Genomic DNA, 22,963 nt, shown 5'->3' on the forward strand with positions numbered 1-22,963 from the left:
GAAAATTTCAAAATTCTAGTAATTCAAGGCATGATATCTGAAATCCAATTTAAATAGCTGTTAAACACTTAATAATTATCATAAAAATTGCAAGGAATCCAAAAATGGGTAAGATAGAAAAATTGTCTTTTAATAACTAAAAAATGTATGAAAGGGTAATATTAGTCATTATGCTGATAACAAGTATGTGTACAATACTTTGCAATTGATAAAGTAGTTTTGTCTGCTTTTTATTAATTGCTTCTCACTGACACTATGTGAAGCAAATATAATACAGGCTTTGTGACCCTGTGCAAGGCAGGGACCTCTCTGAATCTGACCTTGTCACTTATAAAATTCAAAGAGTGATAGTTACTTTAGAGAGTAATTGTGCAAAATCTGTGATGACCCAGGCAAAACATAGGGTCTGGCAGGTGAGAGTCACTCAAATAAATTTTCTCACCCTAATCTCTGACCTGGATCAGTGATCAGAGATCAGAGTCCTCCTGGAAACATATCAAAGTGTCATAGAACTTCAAAGAAGGAATGAATGAGAGAGAGAGAGGGAGAGAGATGAAATAAGAGAGAGCAAGCATCTATTTGAGAGGCTCAAGAAAAGGCTTTATGTTGGGAGAGATTGCATTGGTATGAGGTTGAGAGAACAGGTTGTGCTTTGATAGATAACAAGGTGAAGGGTGTCAAGTTCCCCGTTAGAGGGAACAGTTACAGCAGTGAGGCATATGCAGGCAAGTTGCTGTGAGCGCGTTGCTGGTGTGGAATAGGGAAGGACCCACCGTGAGGTGGTTCTGCACTGTAGACGGTATTAAACTAAGGGGCTCACATACAGTAGGGCATCCTAGCGAGTGACTGTCAATTTTTTTAGGAGCAGGGCCAAAGGCTCGTGCATTTAGCAAAGAACATAGGAGGCAAGATAAGTGGACCACTGAGAAGGCTCTTGCCCACGGGTAGGCGAAAAGGAATGATGGTTGAGGTGCAAGCAAGAGAGAACAAAGAAATGAATCAGCGCTCTGTGGCAACTGACAGTGGCGGTGGCGAGGGAGAGCTGTGAGCGAGCTGGGTCTTCAGTTCAGACGCCTGGGGGCTGCGACTGAAAGCGGGGGGCGGGGCAGGAGGATGAGGAAGGGAACAGTGCGTTCCCTTGGCAACATGGATTGTCCAGGGCATTTGGGGCCAAGCAGCTGGAAGTTTTAATCAAACGGTGACATGGATTGTGGACTTGGGGTTAAGAATGGTCTCCTCTGAGTGCTGCACACAACTTACGGCTGAAACTATGAGAGTGTCTGAGTTCTTTCATGGGAGAGAGGACAGAGGAAGAGGATGCAAAAAATAAGAGGTCCAGTGAAAGAGCTGGGGACATTGTTGATTTGGAGGTAACAGCAGGGAGAACTAGTGACAGGAAGACAGGAAGGGGTATGGAGTGACTGAGTGCAGGGTCCAGGGAGACAGTGGATCAGACTTCTACCACAGCAGGGCTGGTGCACAGTTCTAAACGTTTTGTAAACTTTGAGGACATTGCAGGCTGACAGAAGGCTTAGGTATAAGTCAGGAGGCCAGGGAGCCCTTTAAGAAAGCAGTTGAATGAGGACAAAAATTTGATGGCGGGATGTGAGGGGAAAGAATGAGGAAGTACTAGGAGCAAAATACCAACCTTTCTTCTAAATAGTTTGACTGAGAAAGAGGACCAAGATGGGGCAGTGGTTTGAGGGAGAACAAAGAAAAAAATTAATAAAAGAATAAAACATTGGCTCCTTCTTTTTCTTGAAGCATGCTAATGAAGACGCTATATAAAGGGAACATGTGATGAAAATGGATGAACACAGGGTCCATTCTCAAAGGAGAAGGCACCCACAAGCAGCCCTTCAGGTAATTGGGTGGCTGTTAAACAATTATAGCCCTAAATACAGTAGTTGGGCAAAAGCAGCTTGAAATAGTAGGTTTAAGCTTTCTTGCTGACCCATCCAAGGTCGGTCGTGAAGAAGACGCACCTGCCTTCCCTGCCTTCTTCCCGTAGTCCTGTCTTTCCCTGTTTGGCCAGGAAACTCCTCTCCTCTCCAACTGTCTACTCAGAATGAATAATTGATTTATCTTGGCTCTATAAAGTAATGATTCTGATAAGCTAATTGCTGCTCCTGGCAGAAGACTAGAAAGCTATTTCTGATTGCAGCCTTCTGGAACCATACTGGTTTCTCTTGTTGTCTAATCCATTAATGGATCACATGGTAGAGCTTCAAGTCAGGAGGAGGGGCATGGGCAGGCAGAATAAAGTGTTGGGAGACTTTGCTGTTTAAATCCTGCCTTGTTTGTGGCCAGCTAGCCCTTCCAGTGCCTTCAGTTCAGTTCAGTCACTCAGTCGTGTCCGACTCTCTGTGACCCCATGAATCGCAGCATGCCAGGCCTCCCTGTCCATCACCAACTCCCAGAGTTCACTGACTCACGTCCATCGAGTCCGTGATGCCATCCAGCCATCTCATCCTCTGTCATCCCCTTCTCCTCCTGCCCCCAATCCCTCCCAGCATCAGAGTCTTTTCCAATGAGTCAACTCTTCGCATGAGGTGGCCAAGGTATTGGAGTTTCAGCTTCAGCATCATTCCTTCCAAAGAAATCCCAGGGCTGATCTCCTTCAGAATGGACTGGTTGGATCTCCTTGCAGTCCAAGGGACCCTCAAGAATCTTCTCCAACACCACAGTTCAAAAGCATCAATTCTTCGGCACTCAGCCTTCTTCACAGTCCAACTCTCACATCCATACATGACCACAGGAAAAACCATAGCCTTGACTAGACGGACCTTAGTCGGCAAAGTAATGTCTCTGCTTTTGAATAAGTACTGACAAATATGGTGTCCTATCCTCCAAGCAAAATTTTAAAATCTTTTGAAAGATGCAAGGCTTCTGTGTCCTTTGCACTTAAAACAACTTCTCTTAGATTTACTGATTACAAAATCGTGGCTGAATTCGGAAACACTAAATCTTTAAAACAAGTACATTTTGGGGGCATGTCCCAAGAATCCCATTGGCTAACTGGGTAAGTCTGCCTCTATGGGTCAGACTCCCCTTCTCCTGGATGATGAGGATATGTTCTCATTGGACTGAGACGCATGAACCTCATGCAGCCTGAGTTGTAGCCCATCTGTTCTAGACTTTGCTGGCTGTGGAAGAGCTATTAAAGTCTGCACAGAGCAGCTCACCTTTATAGTGATAGTGCTCTCAAATCACACGGGGCTGGCACCCTAGACTCAAACTGTGACCTAGTTACCCTGAACTTAACAACTATTGCTGGTTTGGGTTAATGTGATTATTCTATTTTATGCCACTTTTTTTTTTCTCCTGTAATGTATGGGAGTCATTTTTTTCAGTACTATGTAAAAGAAGCCATTGCTTTTACATGTTGGGTTATACTGTGTCATGTCCTAAACCCAAATGTGTGGAATTCTTAGAAAATCTATAGTGAGTGAGTGAAGTCGCTCAGTCGTGTACGACTCTTTGCGACCCCATGGACTGTAGCCTAACCAGGTTCCTCTGTCCATGGGATTTTCCAGGCAAAGGTACTGGAGTGGGTTGCCATTATAGTTGAAGGTTAAATATGTTCTTGGAGGATCAATGACAAGATGCAATATGGTGTTATGGGTGGAAGGCTTGGCTGGGAACCAGACATTCTGGATCCTAGTCTCGGCTCAGATTGTTGCTTTGCACATGATCTTGGGAAGTTATTCTCCAGAAAGGGAAGCTAAGATTCCCGTTCAGCCTCCAAAATCACGAGGAACAAATAGAGACAAGGGACCCGAACATACCATAAGAGCAAAATTGCCGTCTAATACATGGAAGAATCATAATTATATACGCTGTTTCTGAGAGTGAAAAATGAGTAGAATGCTAGTTAATTCCTAGTAAATACTTGTAGTGCCTATTTGTCAGAAGCCTCTGTGTGCACTTTTAACCAAGGGAAGGCTTGGGGAAAAGTTTTGTTTCATTTTTTAGGTAAAAGGAAGAGAACACATGTGTGTTACCGTGTGGCTTCCATGTTGGAGGTGTCACCTGGAATCCTGGCCTCCCTGGGGGAGGGCTGCAGAGGCACGGTTTGCCTGGATTGCCCAGTGCTTTGCCCAGTAGGCTGCTCCCAGGGCAACATGCCCCGTAAGAAGGCTCGCAGTCATTTTTACTCTCTTCCATTTGGCTATTCCACCTTCAGTGGAATAGCTTTCCATCTCTTCTCCAGTGAGAAAGGTTTGGTTTTTCTTTTTTTTTTTTCAGAATTGGCTTGTCAGAAAACCACATCTCCTGAAATAACCATAGCAACAGTTTTATTCATTTCTCCAAGTATAGAGAATGTTGAACTCAACTCCCAGTTTAAAGATTATGTTCTCTCATGCTGTATGTATCAAGACAGAAGCCACCCTTACGGGGAAAAATTCCAGAACCTCTGTGATCTTCATTATTATTACAACGTGTTAGAGCTGGAATGAGCCAGTCTTTTACTTTACAGAGAGGAGGAGACCCGGAAAATAGAGGTAAATTGTTTAAGGTGACAGAGTATGTTGGTGTGAGGTCTGCGAGTAGAACAAGTTCCTCTGACTCTCTCTAAACTCTCTGTGTTGGTAGATGAGGGTACAGAACAGTTAATGAGTGGAAACTGAGGGGAGTTCATTGTATTTCGATATGAAATAAAAATCACATACAAATAAGCGTCTTACTTTTGAAACACAGACTTCATTAATTTCTCTAACAAAAGTAACACTTCTGTCTTCATTTTTTCCTTTAGCCAGACGATAATTCTGAATTTCTTCATTATCACTTGGGCAGTTTGCCTTCCCAGAGTGTTTTTTTTTTTTTTTCATAGCTGTCTGCAATCTTGACAGGGCTTGTGTGTCCACCCAGCAGGACTTTGGGTTGAAAGGAAATAACTAAGGCTGGTTTCCTGCAGGAGAAAGGCTTACAAGATTCATACTTGTGTGTTGCCTTTGTTCGTTCTCAAGACTTGCAGAGGTTGGCATTGCCTTGGCAACTCTGGTGGAAGCCGATTGCTGCTTGGTGGATGTCAGTTTTATGGCAGCCTCTCCTGGGAACAGCCCTGGCTTTGGCCAGAACTGGCACCAGCCATCTTCCTTGTGGCACAGAGCCAATGTGGGGCAGGAGACGAGAGTGTCTGGGCCCAGCTCTGGTTTAGCGTTTTATACTCAGTCATGAAGTCCTCCCAGCACAGATAGGGCAGGCAATGGAGTGGTGGGGAGAAGATGGAGCTGGAGGGTTCAGCTGATAGGAGAAGTCCAACTGACTGGCTTCAGGGTCTCCCTGTGAGGCTACATTTACAGGTTAGTGGATCCAACTAATATAACGGTGGTTATATAGGATTTATCGGTGATGGGAGAGAGCTGGTCACTGCTGGGTATGGTATGCTTCTGTGCAGTGGGGTTTCTTTCTGCTTTGGGAATTTGCTAGTTCCAGAGACTTAGGAAGATAGGTGATGGGGTAAAGAGGAGTAAAGGGATGCAGAAAGAGGGTAACTCTATGACTGCTAAAACCCTGGAGGTCAGGGATGAGAATGGTTGGTAACAAGTGACATTTCTGATATGCTGGAGAGAGATTGGGTTGGCCAGCAAGTTTGAGTTTTTCTGTAAGACCGTGCAGGGAAAAAACCTGAACAAACTTTTTGGCCTACCCAATACAATGAGTATAGATTGCCTCCCTCCCTCCAGCCCTCCAGCACCACAGGACATTTCATGGTGTCCTGGCACCCTGGGTGCTCGCCTGCAGGTATTAATCATTGTCATCAGCAGCAGACTTTTACTGAGTGCCTACTTTATACCATTATGTGCAAGGCGCTCTGCTAGGTCAGGGCCTTTGGGAGCTTGGAGCCCTCCTTTGTGTGAGTGAGAAATTGGTAATCCTCCGGGCATCCCACGGGCCCAAGGTTTGGCAAGTGACCAGCACCCTTTGATGAAGAAAAAGACTTTTTCTAGGATAGTGTCCCAAGCCCACGGCTTGTTAAATTTTGATAAGCATTTCAGTTTCCACTCACCCTCCTGTCTGGACATGAACCGAATGTGATGGCTCCATATTTAACAGTGACTCAACAAACCCAGAATCTCTTAGGACACACTTACTGAATAAAAGAGCAGAATGTCTTGGATTTCGCCTTACCTTGGGCCTTTCCAGAAGCAAACATAGAGAAGGGATTCGAGTGTACATTTCTATGGGAGGTGGCTTCTGGACACACCAAAGAATGGAGAAGTAAGGCAAGGAAGAGAAAGAAACCAACAGAGAGCGTGTCATCACGCAGGTTACACCATGGACGACGAGAGTTCCATCCCAGTGGGGACTCTGGGAGCCAGTTTGGAATACTTGCCTCAGAGTCACCCCACCTCCACTGGTACCTCTGGGTGAGGGAGCTGAAGCCCCAACTCCTGTCAATCAGTCATTGACTGAGGACTGCTGGGTTGCTGCTGTGGAATCCCCTGGCCTGCCACAGGTGACAGAGAGGGCTCTGAGCCAGAAAAGTCCTCAGGCAGAGACACAGGTGCTGAGGGTTGGGCCAGCGTGCATGGAGATGATGAAGACTATGAGGATGCCATCAGGACCCTGGATGCATCTGCTTTAGGTTTGCAGTTGGTAAAATCACAGACGTTTCCTGGAGGCTCCAGAGCTATGATTGCAAAGCTGGTATCTCCAAGTGCCTGCACCAGACACAGCTCCTCCCCTTCCCTGAACAGGCTCTGTAGCTGAACATGGAAATTCTATTTATTTTTAAAGAGTGTAGAGGGTGGCCTTAGAACAGAGTAATATTTTTGAGGGATATCCCCACCCTGGAAATTAAGGGGCCCCAGAGTTCTGCGGGTGCAGAGCTCACAAGTGGCAGACCTGGGGGATTGGGTGCCCAAGCTGTCATTTGGCACTTAGCTGGTAAGGGCACCAGCATGCCAAGTCTTGGAGTTGCTACATTGTGAGTGACTGTCACATATTTCCATCCCTCCCTTTAAGGGTCACTGCTCAGTAATTTTGCAATGCAAATGCCCAGTGTAAATTGACTCAGGTTTTTTTATTACGGGATAGCACTGCCCATGTCTTGAGCATCTGCTGTAACAGCAGGCACAGCACTGGGTCCTTTCCTGCACGAGCATATCTAATCCTCACAGGAGGCCTGAATTGCGGATATTATTGGCTTTGTTTTACAGATGAGGAAACTGAGCTTCAGAGAAATGGGAGCTGTATTGAAGAGTATTTGGGTTCATGTCCACCTTTTGGCAGTCTGCTTTCTTTGGGCAACATTCAGCATAGGCTTCTGGAGTGAGAAGTAGAGAACCCCTATTCTAAATCCTTTTATAAATCCCCTCCTCCTGTTCCACTGTTCCCTTTATTAAAGCATATGGATGTGTACAACTTATAGGTTTCACAAAATGATTATTGCATCCTGGGTCATTGTATAAATGCTAAGATACCAGCAAAACAATGTGTTATAATGCCTGGGAACACCTCTATATCCATAATATATATTGAAATCAATTTTACGATGTGTCAATTTAAAAACTTCTCCTCGTGTAACTAAGAAACACCACTGCATGCCCACTAGAATGGCTATAATAAAGAAAACAGATAATTACAAGTGTTGGCATGGCTGTGGAGAAATTGGAACCCTGACATGCTGCTGATGTGAATGTAAAATGGTAAACAATTTGGAAAATAATTTGTCAGTTCTTCAAAAAGTTAAGCATAGAATTATTGTATCACTCAGAAATTCTACTCCTAGTTATATACCCAGGAGAAATAAAAATAAATGTACACATAAAAACCTCCCATGAATGTTTATAGTAGGACTCATAATAACCAAAAACTAGAAACAACTCAATGTCAATCAATAGGTGAATGGATTCATAAAATGCATTCCTAAAATGCATACAATGGAATTTTATTCAGTCTTGAAAGGGAATGAAGTGATTCATGAGACACATAGATGAACCTTGGAAACATTGTATTTGAAAGGAAGTTGTTACAAAAAGCTGCATATTATATAATTCCAGAACAGGCACATCTGTAAGGACAGAAATAGGTTAGTGGTTGCTTAGCTGCTGTTGGTCAGTCCCTCACTGGTGTCCGACTCTTTGCAGCACGCCGCGTTTCCCGGTCCATCACCACCTCTTGGAGCTTGCTCAAACTCATATACATTGAGTTGGTGATGCCATCCAACGATCTCATCCTCTGTCGTCTCCTTCTCCTCCCACCTTCAATCTTTCCCAGCATCAGGGTCTTTTCAAATGAGTCAGTTAGTATTGGAGCTTCAGCTTCAGCATCAGTCCTTCCAGTGAATATTCAGAACTGATTTCCTTTAGGACTGACTGGTTTGATCTCCTTGCAGTCCAAGGGACTCACAAGAGTCTTCTCTAACACCACAGTTCAAAAGCAGCAGTTCTTCAGTGCTCAGCCTTCTTTATGGTCCAACACTCACATCCATACATGACTAATGGAAAAACCATAGATTTGACTATACAGACCTTTGTCAGCAAAGTGATGTCTCTGTGTTTTAATATGCTGTCTAGGTTTGTCATAGGTTTTCTTCCAAGGAGCAAGCATCTTTTAATTTCATGACTGCAGTCACCATCTGCAGTGATTTTGGAGTCCAAGAAAATAAAATCTGTCGTCACTGTTTCCACTGTTTCCCCATCTATTTGCCAGGAAGTGATGGGACTGGATGCCATGATCTTAGTGTTTTGAATGTTGAGTTTTAAGCCAGCTTTTCCACTCTTTTCTTTTCAACCCTCATCAAGAGGCTCTTTAGTTCCTCTTCACTTTCTGCCATAAGGGTGGTGTCATCTGCATATCTGAGGTTATTGATATTTCTCCCGGCAGTCTTGATTTCAGCTTGTACTTCATCCAGCCCAGCATTTCACATGATGTACTCTGCATATAAGTTAAATAAACAGAGTGACAATATACAGACTTGACGTACTCCTTTCCCAATTTTGAACCAGTCCATTGTTCCATGCCTGGTTCTAACTGTTGCTTTTTTACCTGCATACAGGTTTTGTCAGAGACAGGTAAGGTGGTCTGGTATTCCCATCTCTTTAAGAATTTTCCACAGTTTATTGTGAGCCACATAGTCAAAAGCTTTAGCACAGTCATGAAGTGGAAGTAGATGTTTTTCTGGAATTCTCTTGCTTTTTCTATGATCCAACGGATGTTGGCAATTTACTCTCTGGTTCCTCTGCCTTTTCTAAATCCAGCTTGAACATTTGGAGGTTCTCGGTTCATGTACTGTTGAAGCCTGGCTTGGAGAATTTTGAGCGTTGCTTTGCTAGCCTGTGAGATGAGTGCAGCTGTGCATAGTTTGAGCATTCTTTGGCACTGCCCGTCTTTGGGATTGGAACAAAACCTTAGCTTTTCCAGTCCTGTGGCCACTGCTGAGTTTTTCAAATTTGCTGGCATATTGAATGCAGCACTTTCACAGCATCATCTTTTAGGATTTGAAATAGCTCAGCTGGAATTATATCACTTCCATAGGCTTTGTTTCTAGAGATGCTTCCTAAGGCCCACTTGAGTTCACAGTACAATATGGTGGCTTAGGGTTGGGGAAATTGAGAGGCTGCGGAGTGACTACTGATGGGTACAGAGCTCCTTTTGGGGATGATGAAGATGCTCTGAAATTAGACGGTGCTGATAAGAGCACAACCTTGTGAATGTTCGGACAACCACTGATATGTACCTTCTTATTAAGGGGTGCATTTCATGGGATATGAATTGTATTTCAATAAGCAACACAGAACTTCTTCTCCCAGAATACTAGTGTTGATTAAAAAAATAAATATCACCATTAACCCAAAGACTTCCTGCTTTTTAGCTAATGTTTTGGAAACATTCTTTCAGATTGTTTGCCTAGTCCTCAACAGTTTGGAAGTTTATCTTATTTGATTTATTCTTGTGCAAGCTAATATAATGTTTTACTGATGTCTTAACTTTGGATATCTTTGGAGTCCTTCAAGCAAGACAAATCCATACCCCTTTCATGAAGGGGGCACATATGTCTTTCTCCAGAGAAAAGAGATTTGGACTTTGAACACTCAGCTCCCAAAGTGAAACAAAGCTACCGTGGTGTAGATGGAGGCAGGTCTCTCAGCCTTGGTCTGTCTTGTTCTGACACTTGGAGGATAGTGTCAGATCTAATGCTTCAGAGAGGGAGATTTTAAATCAACACAAGGGACTTCTCTGGTGGCACAGTGGATAAGAATCCACCTGTCAATGCTTGGAACATGGGTTTGATCCCTGGTTGGGGAAGATTCCACGTGCTGTGGAGGGACTAAGCCTGTGCACCACAGCTGCTGAGCCTGTGTGCTGCACCTGCTGAAGCCTGCATGCCTAGATCCTGTGCTCCACAAGAGAAGCCTCCATAATGAGAAGGCCTCGCACCACAACAGAGTAGCCCTGCTCCCTGCAACTAGAGAAAGCCTATGCAAAAAGCAGCAAAGAGCCAGCATAGCCAAAAATAATAAATAAAAAAATTTTAAATAAATCGATACAAGAACAAACTTTGTAACAGTTAGAGCTAGTTGAGTTTCAAGCGGGTTCCCTGTTGCCTCTTAGACTGTGGAGATGAGTTGTGCTTAAGAGGGGATCAGACAGACTCTCAAGTTCATGTTAACTTTGAGAGGTGGTGATTCTGTTGATAATTCCCTTGCTGTACTGCTCCAGCTGTCATAGCAAGGACTCTTTATTTGTTGAACTAATCAGTTGTATATTTGGAAATAGTATAGAAATGATGGAAAGGAAAGCAGGGGGAAGAAAGTTCCAGAGTCTCATGCTTGTTGTTTCTTTGATGTTCAGAGAGAATAATTGATTCGAAAGCCAGAACTCAGAACACAAGACAGGGAGCCAGGAGGTCTGGACTCTAGACGGACCTGCCACCTACCCAATTAACTGGGTAACTTTCACAGATCATCTACACTCTCCCAATCTTGTTTATTTGTAAAAGACAGTGTTGGGTTTGGATGACCTGGAAGGACTGTTTGGCTCTGAAAAATTCTAAAAATTTTCTGAGTAAGTCCTTCTTATCATAACAAGTCTTAACATCTGCCTTTTCCTTGCCTCTGGTTGGCTTTTGTCTGTTTTTAATTCCTTCTTTTGCAAAGAAGGCTTGCTGTGTGCATGCCCAGCACCTTCTTGCCAGTCTTGACCTTCTTCCCCGATCTTAGGCCCGTCTTTATTCAGTGGATTCCTGTCAGTCCCGTCTTAATGGTGAACACTGTCTTGACTGCTGCTGTGCTTTGGCTGTCTTCTGTTACCTCGTTAATCACTCTGCTTCAGTCTTTCATGTCAGTCCTAACATCTTTTGTTTCCTGTGTCTCCTACTTTTCCAGTAACTAATTAGCAATTTAGGAGAGTGGCATAATATAAAGGAAGAATTCTTGAAACCAGAGACTTAAAGTTATTTCACCAGACTGACAGAGCTGATGGTGGGCCTTGGCCTTAGTTTTCCAGTTTATAGAAAGCAGCTAATAATATCTAAGAAAGCCTTCCTCAGTGAGCAGTGCAAAGAAATAGAGGAAAACAATAGAATGGGAAAGACTAGAGAGCTCTTCAAGAAAATTAGAGATACCAAGGAAACATTTCATGCAAAGATCGGCACAATAAAGAACAGAAACGGTATGGATCTAACAAAAGCAGAAGATATTAAGAAGAGGTGGCAAGAATACACAGAAGAACTGTACAAAAAAGATCCTCACAACCCAAATAATCACAATAGTATGATCACTCACCTAGAACCAGACATCCTGGAATATGAAGTCAAGTGGGCCTTAGGAAGCATCACCACCAACAAAGCTAAGGGAAGTGATGGAATTCCAGTTGAGCTATTTCAAATCCTAAAAGATGATGCTGTGAAAGTGCTGCACTCAATATGCCAGCAAATTTGGAAAACTCAGCAGTGGCCACAGGACTGGAAAAAGTCAGTTTTCATTCCAATCCCAAAGAAAGGCAATGCCAAAGAATGCACAAAGTGAAAGTGAAGTCGCTCAGTTGTGTCTGACTCTTTGCGACCTGTGGACTGTAGCCCACCAAGCTCCTCTGTCCATGGGATTCTCCAGGCAAGAATATTGGAATGGGTTGTCATTTCCTTCTCCAGGGGATCTTCCTGACCCAGGGATCGAATCCAGGTCTCCCATATTGCAGGCAGACGCTTTAACCTCTGCACCACCAGGGAAGCCCTTAAATACAAGAATCCAAGTACTAACACCAAAGATTTCAAGGGAGGAAATGAAGCCAGGTTGAAAGAAGAAGGGGGAGGAGGCGGGAGAGGGGGTGCAAAAGGGGTGGCCTTACAGACGTCTCCTGCCACCTACAGATACCCAGGCATTATGGGACTTTCCCCTGGGCCTCCAGAGAAGGGAGTACTGGAACTCGGCCCTACCAGAAATCAGACCAGACCAGAACCAGAATTCGAGTTCTCTGCCAAGAGGAGATGATCAGTCTCCAATCCTCAGCTCCGGCTGAGGGCCCTTCAACCAGATTCCTGCGTCCAGGACTGAGGGACTAGAAAAACTAAAAAAAAGAAGGCTCAAACTACTGCACAATTGCATTTATCTCACTAGCAAAGTAATGGTCAAAATTCTCCAAGCCAGGCTTCAACAGTATGTGAACTGTGAACTGCAGATGTTCAAGCTGGATTTAGAAAAACCAGAGGAACCAAAGATCAAATTGCTAACATCTGTTGGATCATCAAAAAAATCAAGAGAGTTCCAGAAAAACACCTATTTCTGCTTTATTGACTATGCCAACGCCTTTGACTATGTGGATCGCCACAAACTGTGGAGAATTCTGAAAGAGATGGGAATACCAGACCACCTGGCCTGCTTCTTGAGAAATCTGTATGCAGGTCAGGATGCAACAGTTAGACCTGGACATGGAACAACAGACTAGTTCCAAATAGGAAAAGGAGTACGACAAGGCTGTATATTGTCACCCCGCTTATTCAACTTATATGCAGAGTACATCATGAGAAATGCTGGGCTGGAGGAAACACAGGCTGGAATCAAGATTTCCAGGAGAAATATCAATAACCTCAGATATGCAGATGACACCACCCTTATGGCAGAAAGTGAAGAAGAACCAAAGAGCCTCTTGATGAAAATGAAAGAGTGAAAAAGTTGGCTTAAAGCTCAACATTCAGAACACTAAGATCATGGTATCCAGTCCCATCACTTCATGGCAAATAGATGGGGAAACAGTGGAAACATGAGAGACTATTTTTGGGGGGGACTCTAAAATCACTGCATATGGTGACTGCAGCTATGAAATTAAAAGACACTCCTTGGAAGAAAAGTTATGACCAACCTAGACAGCATATTAAAAAGCAGAGACATTACTTTGCCAACAAAGTTTCCTCTAGTCAAGGCTATGATTTTCCCAGTAGTCATGTATGGATGTGATAGTTGGACTATAAAGAAAGCTGAGCACCGAAGAATTGATGCTTTTGAACTGTGATGTTGGAGAAGACTCTTGAGAGTCCCTTGGACTGCAAGAAGGTCCAACCAGTCCATCCTAAAGGAAATCAGTCCTGAATATTCATTGGAAGAACTGATGTTAAAGCTGAAACTCCAATACTTTGGCTACCTGATGCGAAGAGCTGACTCATTTGAAAAGACTCTGATGCTAGGAATGATTGAAGGTGGGAGGAGAAGGGGACAACAGAGGATAAGATGGTTGGATGACATCACTGACTTAATGGACATGAGTTTGAGTAAACTCCGGGACTTGGTGATGGACAGGGAGGCCTGGCATGCTGCAGTCCATGGGGTTGCAAAGAGTTGGACATGACTGAGTGACTGAACTGAACTGAATAATACGTATCTCATGGAGTTGGTATGAGAATTAAATGAGATAAAATATAAAAGCATTTGGATCCTAGTGTTTGGTGGTGGTGTTGGTGGACATTAATGAGAAGGTGGTCAGGGCAGGGAGAACTTCTCATCTTCTGTACTTTCAGGAGTGAAGTTACACAAACACCTGGGACAGAGAGGGAGTGATTATTCTCTCTTCTTTTTTTTTTTTTTAAAAGTTATTTGTTTGGCTGCATTGGGTCTTCATTGGATCTTTTATTGTGGTCCGTGGATTCTCTAGTCGTGGCATGTGGGCTTTTAATTCCCTGACCAGGAATTGAACCCACGTCTCTGACATTGCAAGGTGGGTTCTTAACCACTGGGCCACCGGGAAGTCCCAGTGATTATTCTTAGTAATCACTTCCTCTACTCAGTGTCTGAAGATAATTCCAGAGTGAGTTTTAATCTTGCTGGGGAAATTTTTTTTTTCTTCCTTTTTCTTTCTTTCTTAAAGATAGAAGAAAAATCATGTAAGTCATTGCCACTGCCCCCCCGCCACCACTTTGGTCACTACTCTTGGTCTCAGAAAGACCAATAATCTTGTTATTAGATAATATGCTAATAAAAATATTAATAATCTTGTTAGACTATCTCTTTTTAAAAAAAGTTTCTTTGAAGTAAAGTTGAATTACAGTGTTTTGTCAATTACTGCTATACAGCAATGGCATCCCATTCCAGTACTCTTGCCTGGAAAATCCCATGGATGGAGGAGCCTGGTAGGCTGCAGTCCATGGGGTCGCTACTAGTCGGACATGACTGAGCGACTTCACTTTCACTTTTCCCTTTCATGCATTGGAGAAGGAAATGGCAACCCGCTCCAGCGTTCTTGCCTGGAGAATCCCAGGGATGGGGGAGCCTGGTGGGCTGCCGTCTATGGGGTCGCACAGAGTTGGACACGACTGAAGCGACTTAGCAGCAGCAGCAGCAGCAGCAGCAGCAGCGTGACTCAGTTATATATATATATATGTGTGTGTGTGCGTGTGTGTGTATGTGTGTGTGTGTATACTTTTTTTCATATTCTTTTCCATTATGGCTCATCACAGGATATTGAATATAGTTCCCTGTGCTATATAGTAGGACCTTGTTGTTTAGCCATTCTGTATATACCAGTTTGCATCTGCTAATCCCAAACTCCCAGTCCTCCACTCTCCCGCCCTCCTTCGTGTTGGCAACCACCAATCTATTCTCTATGTCCTTGGTTTTCTTTGTTTCATAGGTAGGTTCATTTGTGTCCTATTTTAGATTCTACATATATCATATGGTATTTGTCTTTCTGACTTACTACACTTAGTATAATAATCTCTGATTGTATCCATGTCACTGCAAATGGCATTATTTCATTCTTTTTAAATGACTGGGGAAGTCTTCATTGTATGTATGTACTACGCATGCATGCACGCTAAGTCGCTTTAGTCATGTCTGACTCTTTGCGACACTATGGACTGTAGCTCTCTAGGCTTCTCTGTCTATGGGATTCTCTGGGCGAGAATACTGGAGTGGATTGCCATATCCTTCTCCAGGGGATCTTCCTGACCCAGGGATTGAACTCACGTTTCTTACATCTCCTGCACTGGTAGACGGGTTCTTCACCACTAGCGCCACCTGGAAAGCCCAATGTATGTACCATATCTTCTTTATCCATTCTTTGTCCGTGGGCATTTAGGTTGTTTCGATGTCAGTGAATAGTGCTGCTATGAACACAGGAGTGCATGTATCATTTTTTAAAATATTTATTTATTTAGGCTCTGCTGGGTCTCGGTTGCAGCACGCACAGTCTTTGATCTTTGTTGGAGCATTCGAGATCTTTGGTTGTGGCATGTGGGACCCGACATGCTCCTCTGCACTGGAAGCTCAGTCTTGGCCACTGGACCGCCAGGAAGTCCCTCGTGTATCTTTTTGAATTATGGTTTTGTCTGGTTATATGCCCAGAACTGAAATTGCTGGATCTATTTTTAGTTTTCTGAGGAACCTCCAAACTGTTCTCCATAGTGGCTATACCAGTTTACATTCCCACCAGTAGTACAGGAGGGTTCCCTTTCCTCCACACCTTCTCCAGTATTGATTGTTTATAGCCCTTTTGATGATGGCCATTCTGAACAATGTGACGTGGCACCTCATTGTAGTTTTGATTTGCATTTCTCTAATAAGTAGCAGCGCTGAACATCCTTTTGTGTGCCTGTTTGCCATCTGTATTTCTTTGGAGGAATGTCTCTCAGGTCTTCTGCCTATTTTTTTAATTGAGTTGTTTGTTTGTTGTTCTTGTCAGGGATTACCTCTTGATTATCTCTTCTTGGGGATAATTAATTTCCGTTTCCTTCACCTTCCTTCTGGTGCTGATTTCCTAAATCTTTGAGGGGGTCTTTGCTTTCCGCTGTCTCTAGTAGTAATATTCCTTCCAGGTTGGGGTATTAATAGACAGGCCATATGGTTCATAGACACTTTGCTCCCAACAACTTGATAGGAATTCTGGTGGCTTGATTTTTTTTTTTTAATTTCAACTATAAAAACGTAAGAACCATCTGCTGTTATTATTTTGTATGTGATCTTGGTAAGTTATTTAGCTATACTGCTCCCATGCAGTTCGCACTGCTCTGGTAAAGGCTTTCATGGCAAAGCTGGGTTACTTCATTTTCAGTTGTAATGTATGTGGAGTATGTGTCCCACCCAGATTCCTTTCATATATTGCAGCAGCTTTGCATATCCTGCACTTAGGTTTTGGCATTTATGTGGCTTCTGTGTTAGCTGGTTAGATGATTTAATAGTAGGGGTCCCTTGATTGCTTGAAAATGGGTCACATAGTAATGGCTACGGAGCAAACCAAATAGAGTAATGTGATAGAAACTGATGTCGGGGTCGCGTGCAGTTGCTTTTGTTAGGGCCGTGGAAGCCTTCAAAGGAGAATTTGGAGGTGACGTCTGGAAGGTGGTAAAGACAGTCAAATGAAGACCTGTGGTGAGCCCAGTGAAGATCTACAGTGAGAGAATTCCCGGAAAAAGGGAGAGTTAGGAGCAAAGGCTCTGAGCTGAGGAATAAACAAGGTACAGAAGGAAGCCCAGTGGGCCACACTGTAGTAAGATGGAAGAGAGGGCAGGGAGCTAAGGGTGGGGAGGGTCTAGTCTAATAGGAACCATTGGGGAGTTTTAAGGGAGATGGGGTCATTCGGTTTATCGATCTCAAAAGCTCACTCTGACTGCTAAGTGAACATTGGATTGTTTGGAGCAAGAATGGAGGCAGGGAGACCAGTCAGGAGACTAAAGCTGTGGTCTTGATGAGAATGATAATGGCATGGACTGGGGTTGTGCAGTGCAGATGGTAAGAAGTGATAGAATTTGGGTTGTATTTTGGATATGGAATCTGTGGGACATAATAAATGATTTTGACCTGAGTACTAGGTGATTAGTGGTGCAGTTCTTATTCAGATATAGAGGGCTTGATGGTTCTTTTTTGGCCAGTTAAGCTTGAGATGGCTAATGGACATCAAGTGGAAATGTCTAGCAGGCGACTGAGTGTATGAATCTGGAGCTTGGGCAAGATTTGAAGGCTGACATGTTCATTTGAATTATAGAGAGAAGGCTGAGGTGTGGGGCCAGACACACTGTGGCTTAGAAGTCTAAAAGAGATGTCAGCAAAGGACATGGACAGAGTAGCCAGAGAAGTCTCAAAGGACCATACGCTAAATAGATGCCTGGAAAGGAAAGTGTCTCTGGAAGGAGTAAATGGCAACCTAGTCATTCAGGCTCAAATGTTAGCACTCAGCACCCATATTAAAATGTAAATGCAAAAATTTATTCTGCAGCTGCAAACAGTGACAGCTGAAGCAGGCTGGGCCCACTGCCTCCCCACTGAAACCCTCAGCTACCGTGGGAGACTCTGAAACAAGGAGACTCCCCCAGAAACAGGGAGACTCTGGTTTCCTAGGGGTCTTTGCTGCAGTCTCAACCAGGAATTGTGAGATTTTCATTCCTCTACTAAAATAACAATGATGAGTTAGTTGTTATTGTTGCTTAAATATATACAGCTGATACACTATGCCATAAATCAGTTCTTGAAAATAATCAGTAACTAAATTCTAATCCAGATTCTAGTTCCTCGACTTTAAGGTTCACCTAAAATAAAAGGCTATGACCAACTCAGTGTATGAAAAAACACACAGAAATGCTTACAATTTAAACTAATTTATGCTCTGATCCTGACAAGATAAGTTTCATAACAAATCATTTTCTAAATTTTATCTGTAAACAAAGGCAGTTTCTGTTTGGGAATTAACTTTTGCTTATGGAAAATCATTGTATTATATGTTTGTCACTTGATAAATGTGATATTATTGAAATGAGGAGTTAGAGATTTCTAACCACTTCAGTATCCTTGCCTTGAGAACCCCATGAACAGTATGAAAAGGCAAAATGATAGGATCCTGAAAGAGGAACTCCCCAGGTCAGTAGGTGCCCAATATGCTACTGGAGATCAGTGGAGAAATAACTCCAGAAAGAATGAAGGGATGGAGCCAAAGCAAAAACAATACCCAGCTGTGGATGTGACTGGTGATAGAAGCAAGGTCCGATGCTGTAAAGAGCAATATTGCATAGGAACCTGGAATGTCAGGTCCATGAATCAAGGCAAATTGGAAGTGGTCAAACGAGATGGCAAGAGTGAACGTCGACATTCTAGGAATCAGCGAACTAAAATGGACTGGAATGGATGAATTTAACTCAGATGACCATTATATCTACTACTGCGGGCAGGACTCCCTCAGAAGAAATGGAGTAGCCATCATGGTCAACAAAAGAGTCCGAAATGCAGTACTTGGATGCAATCTCAAAAACGACAGAATGATCTCTGTTCATTTCCAAGGCAAACCATTCAATATCACAGTAATCCAAGTCTATGCCCCAACCAGTAACTCTGAAGAAGCTGAAGTTGAATGGTTCTATGAAGACGTACAAGACCTTTTAGAACTAACACCCAAAAAAGATGTCCTTTTCATTATAGGGGACTGGAATGCAAAAGTAGAAAGTCAAGAAATACCTAGAGTAACAGGCAAATTTGGCCTTGGAATGTGGAATGAAGCAGGGCAAAGACTAATAGAGTTTTGCCAAGAAAATGCACTGGTCATAGCAAACACTCTCTTCCAACAACAGAAGAGAGAACTCTACACATGGACATCACCAGATGGTCAACACTGAAATCAGATTGATTATGTTATTTGCAGCCAAAGATGGAGAAGCTCTATACAGTCAACAAAACAAGACTGGGAGCTGACTATGGCTCAGATCATGAGCTCCTTATTGCCAAATTCAGACTTAATTTGAATAAAGTAGGGAAAACCGCTAGATTTCAGGTATGACCTAAATCAAATCCCTTATGATTATACAGTGGAAGTGAGAAATAGATTTAAGGGCCTAGATCTGATAGATAGAGTGCCTGATGAACTATGGAATGAGGTTCATGACATTGTACAGGAGACAGGGATCAAGACCATCCCCATGGAAAAGAAATGCAAAAAAGCAAAATGGCTGTCTGGGAAGACCTTACAAATAGCTGTGAAAAGAAGAGAAGCGAAAAGCAAAGGAGAAAAGGAAAGATATAAGCATCTGAATGCAGAGTTCCAAAGAATAGCAAGAAGAGATAAGAAAGCCTTCTTCAGCGATCAATGCAAAGAAATAGAGGAAAACAACAGAATGGGAAAGACTAGAGATCTCTCCAAGAAAATTAGAGATACCAAGGGCCCATTTCATGCAAAGATGGGCTCGATAAAGGACAGAAATGGTATGGACCTAACAGAAGCAGAAGATTTTAAGAAGAGGTGGCAAGAATACACAGAAGAACTGTACAAAAAAGATCTTCACGGCCAAGATAATCACGATGGTGTGATCACTCACCTAGAGCCAGACATCCTAGAATGTGAAGTCAAGTATGCCTTAGAAAGCATCACTATGAAAAAAGCTAGTGGAGGTGATGGAATTCCAGTTGAGCTATTTCAAATCCTGAAAGATGATGCTGTGAAAGTGCTGCACTCAATATGCCAGCAAATTTGGAAAACTCAGCAGTGGCCATAGGACTGGAAAAGGTCAGTTTTCATTCCAATCCCAAAGAAAGGCAATGCCAAAGAATGCTCAAACTACCACACAGTTGCACTCATCTCTCACGCTAGTAAAGTAATGCTCAAAATTCTCCAAGTCAGGCTTCAGCATTACGTGAACCACGAACTTCCAAATGTTCAAGCTGGTTTTGGAAAAGGCAGAGGAACCAGAGATCAAATTGCCAACGTCTGCTGGATCATGGAAAAAGCAAGAGAGTTCCAGAAAAACATCTATTTCTGCTTTATTGACTATGCCAAAGCCTTTGACTGTGTGGATCACAATAAACTGTGGAAAATTCTGAGAGAGATGGGAATACCAGACCACCTGACCTGCCTCTTGAGAAACCTGTGTACAGGTCAGGAATCAACAGTCAGAACTGAACATGGAAAAACAGACTGGTTCCAAATAGGAAAAGGAGTCCATCAAGGCTGTATATTGTCACCCTGCTTATTTAACTTCTATGCAGAGTACATCATGAGAAATGCTGGGCTGGAGGAAGTACAAGCTGGAATCAAGATTGCCAGGAGAAATATCAATAACCTCAGATATGCAGATGATACCACCCTTATGGCAGAAAGTGAAGAGGAACTAAAAAGCCTCTTGATGAAAGTGAAAGAGGAGAGTGAAAAAGTTGGCTTAAAGCTCAACATTCAGAAAACGAAGATTGTGGCATCTGGTCCCATCACTTCATGGGAAATAGAAGGGGAAACAGTGGAAACAGTGTCAGACTTTATATTTGGGGGGCTCCAAAATCACTGCAGATGGTGACTGCAGCCATGAAATTAAAAGACGCTTGCTCCTTGGAAGAAAAGTTATGACCAACCTAGATAGCATATTCAAAAGCAGAGATGTTACTTTGCCAACACAGGTCTGTCTAGTCAAGGCTATGGTTTTCCCAGTGGTCATGTATGGCTGTGAGAGTTGGACTGTGAAGAAAGCTGAGCGCCGAAGAATTGATGCTTTTGAACTGTGGTGTTGGAGAAGACTCTTGAGAGTGCCTTGGACTGCAAGGAGGTCCAACCAGTCCATCCTAGAGGAGATCAGTCCTGGGATTTCTTTGGAAGGACTGATGCTAAAGCTGAAACTCCAGTGCTTTGGCCACCTCATGCGAAGAGTTGACTCATTGGAAAAGACTCTGATGCTGGGAGGGATTGGGGGCAGGAGGAGAAGGGGACGACAAAGGATGAGATGGCTGGATGGCATCACGGACTCAATGGACGTGAGTCTGAGTGAACTCCGGGAGTTGGTGGTGGACAAGGAGGCCTGGCGTGCTGTGGGTCATGGGGTTGCAAAGAGGCAGACACGACTGAGCTACTGCACTGAGCCTCTCTTAAAGTGAAAGCACAGTGTAGCCAGCCAGCATTTTGAAGGCACACGTGGGGAGTCTGTTTTGTGCATATACTATGATAGGGCCTTTTCCTTGCTGTGTCAGGTGCATTTTCTGTGAAACCTAAAACCGACACATGCTGTAAAGAAGACAGTTTATTTTGGCTGCTTTCATCAAGTTTGGAGGAATAGTGGATTTGTTTTAAATTAAGCAGAGCTGCGTTTTCTTTCCAGAAGGTTTAGTGGAAGACACATACTTAGGCAAACTCTGTAAATGTTTATGCAAACGTTCACCCTACTGACATTTAGTTGAATTTTACAAATAGGTAAATCTAGTAAGAATGTGGTGGGCTGATCACTGGCAGTAGATTGTGGTGAGGAATATTCTCTTGATTATTAAGCCAAATACTTGGTTCACTGATCAAATGAGAGTCGCTGGGAACAAAGCATCAGGAAATAATCCCTTTGCATAATTTTAACAGAACGACTGGCTCTGCTCTTTGTGAAATGCAAACTTTGATGATACCTCAAAATTCTCCATTTTTTTTTTTCCTAAGACTAGGCTGGAAGTAGCTTGTCTACCTGGTTGGCACTGTCTTGTTGGCTGAAGCGCAAGCACGGGCATAACACATAGGGCCTCACAGGGCCTCACTGGTGTGTGGCTTTCCCAATCATAAAGGAGTGAGAGAAACGTTAAGCCAGTCTGACACTTGCGTGCCTCCTTTTGTGTGAAGGTTATAGGATGTAACAAGCCTTGTCCTTGGATCCCCCATGAGTGGTTATCTTTTTGAGGTGTCAGACTGGCTTTGGGTGGTTCCTGGCATCCAGAGCCACGTGTAGAGGTGCGGGGTGAGAGTGCAGGAGGCTTCGGGCTCTCTCCTTCTCTCCCTTTGCTGCTCCTGTCCTTGCTGCCGCAGGTACTTGGGGAAAATGAAGGTGAAGGGCTGCCTGGGTGGAGCGGGCTGTGGGAAGGGAGGTGTTGGGTAAAGTGCTGTGATGGGGGCTATCTGGGGAAAAGGCCCTGTCTGTCCTCCTCCCGCATTCCCACGGTGCAGTGCCTGGCACAGAAACTTCCAGTAGTTGCCTGCTGAATGCTGAGAGGCAGAGAGTCGGGGCTTGGGGCTTACATAGCAGCACCGCAGAACCTCTTCCCTTCCCTCTGACCCTTCTCAGTTGCACACAGCCCAGCACCGTGGGGCCAGATCCCAGAGCCCACACCTGGGGAACGCACGTGACTCTCTTTATAGTGTATGTGTTAGTAGCACTCGTCATGTCCAACTCTTTGTGACCCCATGGAGTGTGGCCCTCCAGGCTCCTCTGTCCATGGCGTTCTCCAGGAAAGAATACTGGAGTTGGGTGCCATTTCCTTCTCCTAGGGGACCTTCCCAACCCAGGGATCAAACCTGGGTCTCCTGCCTTGGCAGGTGGATTTTTTACCATCTGAGCCACTACTGAAACCCTTACTTTATATGCCCCCCTTTTCTCCAAAGCATCTACACAGTTAAGGTACCACCTGTGCATGTGAAAAAAACACTAGAATAATCTGGGACAGAGAACAATAATATCTGGCTATTAAGAGCAGCTTCTTAAATCTGATCATGGCATCTTTCTAGTGAATAAAATCCAAGTGCATTACAACCCTGGCTAGCTATCCGGCATGCACTGGCTCCCGTTGCCTTTCCATCTCCTCTTGTCCACCCTTTA

General features: G+C 43.7%; 1 protein-coding gene across 1 annotated transcript in view; it reads left to right on the top strand.

Annotated features, from left to right (window-relative positions):
• The window catches only part of KIF5C (kinesin family member 5C), a 164,074-nt gene that overhangs the window by 35,299 nt on the left and 105,812 nt on the right, over nucleotides 1-22,963 (top strand). The gene's annotated exons all lie outside the window — the stretch shown is intronic.

Source organism: Oryx dammah, unplaced genomic scaffold (assembly GCF_014754425.2).
Source record: "Oryx dammah isolate SB20612 unplaced genomic scaffold, SCBI_Odam_1.1 HiC_scaffold_27, whole genome shotgun sequence".
Lineage (NCBI taxonomy): Eukaryota > Metazoa > Chordata > Mammalia > Artiodactyla > Bovidae > Oryx > Oryx dammah.